The following is an 8,741-nucleotide window of genomic DNA, read 5'->3' on the forward strand; positions in this document are numbered from 1 at the left end:
CTTTATAAACTTCTTTTAATGTAGTTTAATTTATTTCTACTTATTTAAAAGTAGATATTATGTTTTTTTAGGTCACTTTCAATGTTCTGGGACCTCTACGTACTTTTATGAAAGTAATATCTCTCACAAATACTAGGGAAACTTTAGACATATTTTTCACAGGAACTTTGTAAATGTTACATGTTTCATTGGCTAATGTGACACCGAGACAGGTGTATTCAGACTGCAGTAGGACTGACTTGAGAATATTAACCATCAAAATATTTTCCTTTTTTTTCAGAAGGGAGAAATTTATTAAATTCAGGTTGCTTTATTTCATAAAGGGAAATATTACCAAACATCTTCTAGATGTTCAATTTGGCTTCTAAGGATAGACTATGTAGCAACAAGGAGGCACTGAATAAATAAAAATAACTAAATTTTAGAGCACATGTTTACAAAGAATCTCTATGGCGATTCATCCTCCTTTTCTTTCAACTCCCTTTTCCTTTGCTGGCTGCATGCTCTACTCCTCAAAGGCTGAGTAGTTTCACTTGGTATAACTCTCTTTTCTTAAGTGTCCCAAAAGAGGCCCACCTAGATTTGTCAGAGTTAAAAGCACTTTAAAATTTTACTATTTTCTTAATTTTTTTACCCTGTCCTGGGAAGATATAAAAATAGACAATACAATTTGATAAAAGCAATTATTTGCTTGGTAGTTTTACTCCATACAAAAGTTTTATCTTGTCTACAGCCATCCTACCCTGAACAAGCCCGATCCTATCTGATCTCGGAAGCTAAGCAGGGTCGGGCCTGGTTAGTACTTGGATGGGAGTCTACCTAGGAAGACCAGGTGCTCTTGTAGGTGTAAAAAATAAAAATAAATAAAAATAAGAGATTGTAAGCTGACAAGGTCCTTGCAATCTGAGTGAGGTCAACCAAGGTTTGCCTCGCCTAAAAAAAAAGTTTTATCTTCATGCAAGATAGGTATTTGGGGGCAGGAAATAAATTTTCCCCTTTAGATCTTTTTTTAAAGTATTTTATTATTAGTTTAAAGTTTACAGTACATTGGAATATTTATCAATGTCATTAAATATATATCCTTTAGATCTTTATTCCTGGAATTATTTCTGAGTATCTTATGTTTTACAGGGTATATAGTAAATGTCTTAAATTAAATTTATCTTTTGTAACTTATTAGTATTTAATAACATTGATTAATATTCATGTGGTATATTTGTAATTAACATTTGATAGGCGAACATTTATATAAGTATGTATTCTACTTAATGCATATTTAACACATTTATCATAAGTGATTTTATAATTTATATTAATGTTACTGTATCAAATTTTTTATTTATATAATAATTTTATAAAACAATATACCCTCCTCCACCACCATCACCACCACCAGTAGTTTTAAAATAATTGAAAATGATAAATGAGATATTTGTGAAATGAGAATATCAAAGCCTCTCTTACTTTTTATTCAATGCTCTGAGTGGAGAAATGCCAAACTTTATCAAATTCTGTAAATGTAAATAAGAAAGAAGGTCTTCTGGCTTAAAGCTTTCAAATAAGTTAAAGGTTAAAGTCACAACTTGTACATTTTTATTTCTTATCTGTTTTTGTGGTATCTCCTTCTAGAGTTTGAAGTGTGGGACAGGCCCACAGGCACTATGGCAAATGTCCCTACCTCTGTTTCCCTTCTTTAGTTTGTTGTTCTTCCCAGTCCTGAGATGGCATGGTTTGAAAGAAAGGTCAGATCTGGATTAGCGTTGAGGTATAAACTGGTTGTTCAGTTTAACAGCTTCAAACAGCTGGAGCCTGAGACGTAATTCAAGAAAGTTCACCAGAGTTCATTTGGGGACTTGGAACCAAAGCTCCAAGAAGAATTTTTTTTTTTTTTTCACTTTTGTGACTTCTTTCTATAGAATGAATAATCTGATTTGTTCAGTTCTGTACATATTTTGTTTAAAAAGAATAGAATGTTTATTATGGTGACATATAAGTATGATTATGCTTTTTATTGTTTTATGTGTGTGTGCACATATGTGTGTCTAAATGTTTCATTGTGAGTGTGTGATATTAAAACAAATTAGATAATTAAAAACAAAATTTAAATTATTTTATCTGTATGCATCTGGCATTTGATTTCTACCTATCCTAATCAGTAATGTTGTCATAATACCTGTTCATCAGTCGATCAAAATGAAAAATTCTCTAAAGCTATTTGATATAAGCTATTTTAATAGCAGGATAAAAATTACTATAAACACATTATCAAGACTTGAAAAATTCATAAAACACCTTAAGCATGTGTCAAATAAAATTGAAGTGCTGGAAACTCTTGTTATTACCCAAAACGTAAGCACTGTTGTCAAAACCAAATCTCTCAGAAGTTTTATAGTCAAAGCAGAACACATGGAATGTCTAAGTGAAAACCTGAATCATGTTGTAATTTCTTATTTGCATCTATGTTTTAAATATTTATACACTTAAATTTAGATATTTTAAATGTAATGGTATATACCCTCAATTAGTTTCCTGTGCTCTCCTATATATGAACATTTTTAAGATATCACTGTTATTAAAATGTTATTGAAATATAATATTTAATAATAAAAATTCACAAATCATAAATACATATTTGATTAATTTTCAAAAATTGAGCATGCCTTTGTGACTAGCAATCAGATCAAGAAACAAAACATTACCATAAATCCATAATACATCCCTCTAGGCAAACATACCAAAAGTAATCATACTCTTAAATTCTAGGCAGTCATGGATTACTTTTGCCTTTCATTGAACATTATATGAATAGAATCACATAATATGCATCTTTTGTGTCCGATTCCTTTCACTCAAATTATGTTTGTGAAAATAATCCATATTATTATGTTATATTGATAAAAATGTGTTTTAACTTAATATAACATTTATGATTTTCTTATTTTTGGAAAGAAATTTTCCATCCAAATTTAAAAATAATACATTTGCAAGATCAAATTATAAAACTATAATCATTTTTAAAAACTTTGTTTTTATTCCTTCACACATATAGCTCTGTAGTTCATATAGACTTCATTTTTGCTAGAGTGGGAAGTAGGGACAAGGATTGCTTTAGATCCCTTATGAATATCCAATTGACCAAGCACCATATTTTGATTTATCTCTTTGTTGTAGCACTCCAGTGTTATCTTTGATATATGACAGGACTCTTTATGTGTGAGTTTCTTTTTGGACTACCTCTTCTACTGATATATTTCTATTGATATTTTTCTCCACCGTTTTCTCCACACATAATGTTACTATCTGCCGTCTAGATTAAGAGTGAAAGATAGTACTTGAAAGTAAGAACAGGGATGCGCACAAGGGCACATGGTCCTGTGTGTTCAAACAACGTTTTCCAAAGCTGGCAAGTGCATATGTGAGGACTGTGGGAAAACTCAGCAAACAGCTCCCTCCATTTTAGGACACACCTACCCCAGTAGAAAGCGGCCCCACCACTGCCCTGACAGCTTCTAAGGGATTCACAGAAACAGTGCAATACTGCTCCTGAGGCCCTGGGAGCATCTGCACAGCAGAGGTCCTCCCATTTCAAGCTCAGGATCTTTTCCCTTCCTTGGTTTTTTTGGAGGATCTATAACTGGCTTCAATGAGATGCACCCTGTTCCCTTTAGTTTCTTAAAGGTTAGTTTCAGTGTGGAAGGTAAAACCATATAATAGACATTCTGTAGTCTGTATTTTAAAATCCATGTCTTTAGTGAACTTTGACTCTTTTACCCATGTCTGGTTTTGTAGCATATGCTTCCATCATTTGAAAAATATTGGATCACTGAGTTATACAGGTCCTCCGGTAGTCAGATTCTTTCATTATGCTTTAAAAAATAGACCAATTTTAATAAGATTACCATCAACCTTATCAGCAAATCTTAAAGTGTTAGGAAGCTATTAAGTTCATAGTGGCAGATAACAATTTTCAAAATTTCTAATGTTTATTAAAAAGCAAAAATTTTATCATTGGTATAAACTAGTTTTTCTCTTGTTTTGCTTGAAGAGACAGGTTCATTTCATTTTCAAGAATCTGAGAATTTGTCTACCTGATAGCCAAGAATGAGTAACTGTAGTTTACCTGGTCGTCATTATTTCAAGTAAAAATGGTGTTCTTTGAAAAAAGTTTTTCATTCAACTTATGAGTAAAACTATTACATACATGGTTTTCCTTGAGGCATTTATCATACTTTTATATACATTAGAAACCTCTTAACACATACTTCCTATTTTGTAATAGAGTGCCTTAAAAAGACATGTGCTCAAAGGATTTAAAAGTAGTCAAGGATCGAAAAGATTTTAGGATTCCTCAAGGGTTTTCAGACCACATTTTGAAAACTGTTGGTATAGATGAGGAACAGAATCAGTTCTGATAATCTAGGTCCAGATTCTCAAGAACATGATTCTGGTAATCATATTTTTTTATCACTATTATATAGTATCTTTAATTAGTTTATCTTTAAGAATTTAATTGCATCACTTCCAGTTAAGTGAATCATCTTTGACCAAAAGATCAGCAAAATCTCATTGACTTCAAAAACAACTGCAAGTATATCCATATATGACATTAAATTTTTTGGATGTCCTACTAACAGGAATTGCAAATTCAATAGATATATGTCAGATTTAAAAGAGAGAGTACCATTTTTTTTTTTTACTAAAGCACAATTAAATCATCCATCTTAAACTATGTAAACTAATAAATGCATTATGGGTATATAAAAGACCATCTTCCTAACTATCAAATAGGAAATATATTTGTATAACATTCCTATTCATATTAATAAGTAAAAATAAAAAAATACAATCTTATAGTACATGGAAAATAAATTGAAACAACTGAATTTACAAAGATATAAAAAGCGCTTTATATCCAGTAATATAATAGATCCAGTAAGATATAATATGTGATGACCTGAATGGTTAAAAATACAATCCTAAAATCATTCAATGTGCAGTGCTGATAGAAACTCTTAAGAGAATAGAAGATAAAGACAAGTAAAATATAGCTATAACAAAGTTTGTAAATCCTGCCATGATTGTTAACATGGAAGTCATGGAAAATGAAGAGGACCTAATACAGACTGGGTGCAGGACAGTTGAGGAAAAGTTTTCCAGAAGAAAAGTTATATATGCAGAACGAGAGAGAACAAGGATTTGGCTAAGCAGGGAAGGGTAGTAGAGAGAGAGCGTTCTTAGCACAGAGAGCAGCCCTGAGTAAGGTACAGAGATTAGAGTAGGTCACTTGAGGAATCAAATATTTCAGTACATTGTTACAGATTTTAAAGTGGTGAGGTGAGGGCAGAGATTTAAAGCGATATATATGTATGATGTGACAGAGAGGCAGAAGGGGCGTGGGTGGTACAGGTGACAGGAGATGATGTTGGAGAGGTAAAAATGGGCCAGAGATTTAGAAACTGAAAGATTAAAATGATTAGGGAGACATTAGTTTAAAATGTAAGCAGAAATTTAAACTTTAATAAGGATTTTAAGGAGAGGACTGGCTCAACAGATTTTCTTTGTATAAAGAAGACTCTGGCTGTTATATGGCAAATGGATTATTGGAGATTAGACTAGAAAGAAGAAAATGTGTTCGAATCCTGTGACAATAACCCAGGCCAAAGGAGAGAATGGTAGGAACTGGGATACAGGCAGTACAGGTGAAATAAGATTCCAGAGGTCTTTAAGTAGATTTGACCCAGCTTTGCATATACTACAAACAGAGACTTAGAGCAGTCAAGGATGACATTTAGGATTATGGCACAGAAATTGAGAATGTGAAAGGAAAAGGGACCTGCGAAAAAAGAATTGAGATATTTCTGTACATCTTAACTTAATTGTGTCTCTGGGCATCCAAGATCCTAATAATCAGCTGAAAAAGAAAATGTGCCTGAAGCCAGGGTGGAGACCTGGGTGAAAGATATTCAAGGACCAAAAAGGGTTCCCAGTAGTTGAGCAATAGAGGCAGTAGATGAGAGAGTTTGGTTAAATTGTGTAAAAAGAGAAAAGATGGAGGTAAAGAATGCTAGAGAGTGAAAATTTTAAAAGTTACTTGAGGGATAAGAAGACAAATAAAGATTATTGGTGTAAAGTAGATATCAAGAAACTGATACTTAGAAAAACATAACGCAGTACACAGTGGCATGGGATGAGAATTGCCTGAACCACAGGACGGGGAGGAGGAAGGGGAGAGGCGGGGGAGAGAGAGAGAGAGAGAATATACAGGCAAGAGTCAAATAGAAAACAACAACAAAAATTTCCTACATAAACCTGGATAGGAACTTCATTACTTTCTAGAGAATGAAATCAGAGCTTCTCTGTATATTTATAGTTTGCATTAGATGTAAGTCTTATGTTATTACACGAAATAGTGTATATAGTTCTCTTTTCACATTGTAGGTTGAGCAAAAAAAAAAAAATAATTGCAATTCTAACAAAATCTGTCACATAAGCAGCATATATGCATAGACTCCGGCAATTTCCTTTAAGATTCAGATGTTCAGATTATATCTGTTAATTCTTAGACCTGTTAATTCTTAGAATGCTATTCTAATGAGCCTTATTTCTGTTATGTAAGTGATAATTTTATACATTGTTTCATTTAATTCCAAAAAAAATTTAAGAAGGTACTGTCATTTAATCAATAATTAACAATTCTGCAGTTCTACTGTAAGTTGTTTTACAGATGGTTGTGATATATATTTAAAAAATGAATAAATAATAACAAATCAACTGGGACAGGCTGAAAAGACTACCTTTCTTTCTTCCATTATTCACAAATGAGACAATTTGCTTCATCTTTCCTTATGATGAGTTTTGAGAAATAAAATTGCACTGGAATGGAAGATGTTCCTTAGATAGTCTTGTTGCTAGGAGCAATCATTTTTGTAATCTCTTGTAACCTTGGTGACAGATAATGATATCCTTGGTGCTCTTAAGATTTGAAAATACTTACTCTTATACATTACATAGTTCTTTATTTGGTTATATGAATTTGAATTTGTCAAAAATTTATATAAAGACTCCTAAATTTATCAAATATATAGAGGCAGAAACATAAAATCTTGTCTTGAGTTTGCAAACAGGAAACTCATGTTCTACTTTTTCCTCCTGTACCCAGAGAGCATCCAGGGACTTCTGTTGTGCCTGAATATGGTTTCAGAATCCTTTTCCAAATAACACTGCAGGCAAGTAGATTCAAATGGTTTGGCATGGAAGATGGAACTGAGGTGATAGTCTTACTGTATTACTTTTTTTATTGATATGTAATTGGAAAATAACATTATTTTCAGGTGTACAACATAATGATTCGCTGTTTATGTATACAAATTTCCAAATGATCACAATAAGTCTAGTTAACATCCATTACCACACAGTTATAATTTTGTTTCTTATGCTGATAAATTTTAAGATCTACTCTCTTAGCAAATTTCAGATATACAACACATTATTATTAACCACAGTCACCATGCTTTATATTACAGCTCCAATTATTTTATTATAGAAATTAAAAGACTGAAGTGAATGAAATTCAAAATTAGCTCAATAGTAGCAAACAGAAGATTGAATTGCATGTTTATCCCTATATGTTCTTAGGATAAGAAATGTAGTGTTTGGTGGAATTAAATGTCAGTATCAGGTCATTAGACCCCATTGGTTCATCTAGATACTTGGTACAGAACTGCTTCCCCTGGAACAAAGCTCTTATTGAAGTCCTTCCTTTTAATTTTCAATTTCAGATCTTATCTATGGTTCTTTATTTGCTAGCACACTCTTCACAGATTCCTAATGATTAATGCTGAAACATAAAAAGTGAACACATGAGCTCTTCCCTTCTCTCCTCAGAGCTTACTTCTTTTACATTGTTCCCTTAACTTGGCAAATGCCCCTGGCGTTAACATTCATGCAAATGCCTAAACCTTGGTTGTCATCTTTGACTACACTTGATCCCTCTTGCCTCACCCTTTCCATCACTAATTCTGAGTATTCTTCTTCCTGATTATCTCACAAATCTATAAATGTAAGTCCCCGTGTCTTCAGCCTTTATTTCTTTCCGTCTTGTATTATAGTCTCTTAAAAGTGATCTTCCTTGATTTTGTCTTCCTCAACACCTCCAATCTACTCACCGCTGTGCTCCCAGAGTAAAATAGAAGTCCATGCATGTCACTACACTAATTATATTGTGGTTTCCTATTTCTCTTAAAGTCTAAGATATTTACTAAAATTTACAAGTCTCTATAATATTACTACTAATTCTCTCTTATGTCCCCTTGGCCTATACTTTTTTTGAAATAGACTATTTTTTATAACCTTTTTAGATTCACAGCAAAATTAAGTGGAAGATACAGAGATTTCCCATATACTCCCTCCTCTTACACATGCATAGCCTCTCTCATTGTCAACATCCTGACCAGGGTGGTACATTTGTTAAAATTGATGAACCTACATTAATGCATCATTATCACACAAAGTCCATAGTTTACCTTAGGGTTTCCTCTTGGTGTTGTACATTCTATGGGTTTGAACAATATATAATGATATGTATCTACCATTACAGCATTATACAGAATAGTTCCGCTGCCCTGACAATCCTTTGTGGTCTACCTGTTCATCTCTCTCTCATCCCAACCCCTGGCAACTACTGACCTTTTTTAACCATCTCTATAGTTTTGCCTTTTCTAGAATGTCATATGGTTGGAATC

At 32.7% G+C, this 8,741-nt stretch overlaps 1 pseudogene; it reads left to right on the plus strand.

Moving 5' to 3' along the window:
- Window positions 1–725: 725 nt before the first annotated feature.
- LOC111744018 lies at window positions 726–844 on the plus strand (annotated as a pseudogene).
- Window positions 845–8,741: the final 7,897 nt, after the last annotated feature.

This window comes from Pteropus vampyrus, unplaced genomic scaffold, assembly GCF_000151845.1.
Source record: "Pteropus vampyrus isolate Shadow unplaced genomic scaffold, Pvam_2.0 Scaffold5, whole genome shotgun sequence".
Lineage (NCBI taxonomy): Eukaryota > Metazoa > Chordata > Mammalia > Chiroptera > Pteropodidae > Pteropus > Pteropus vampyrus.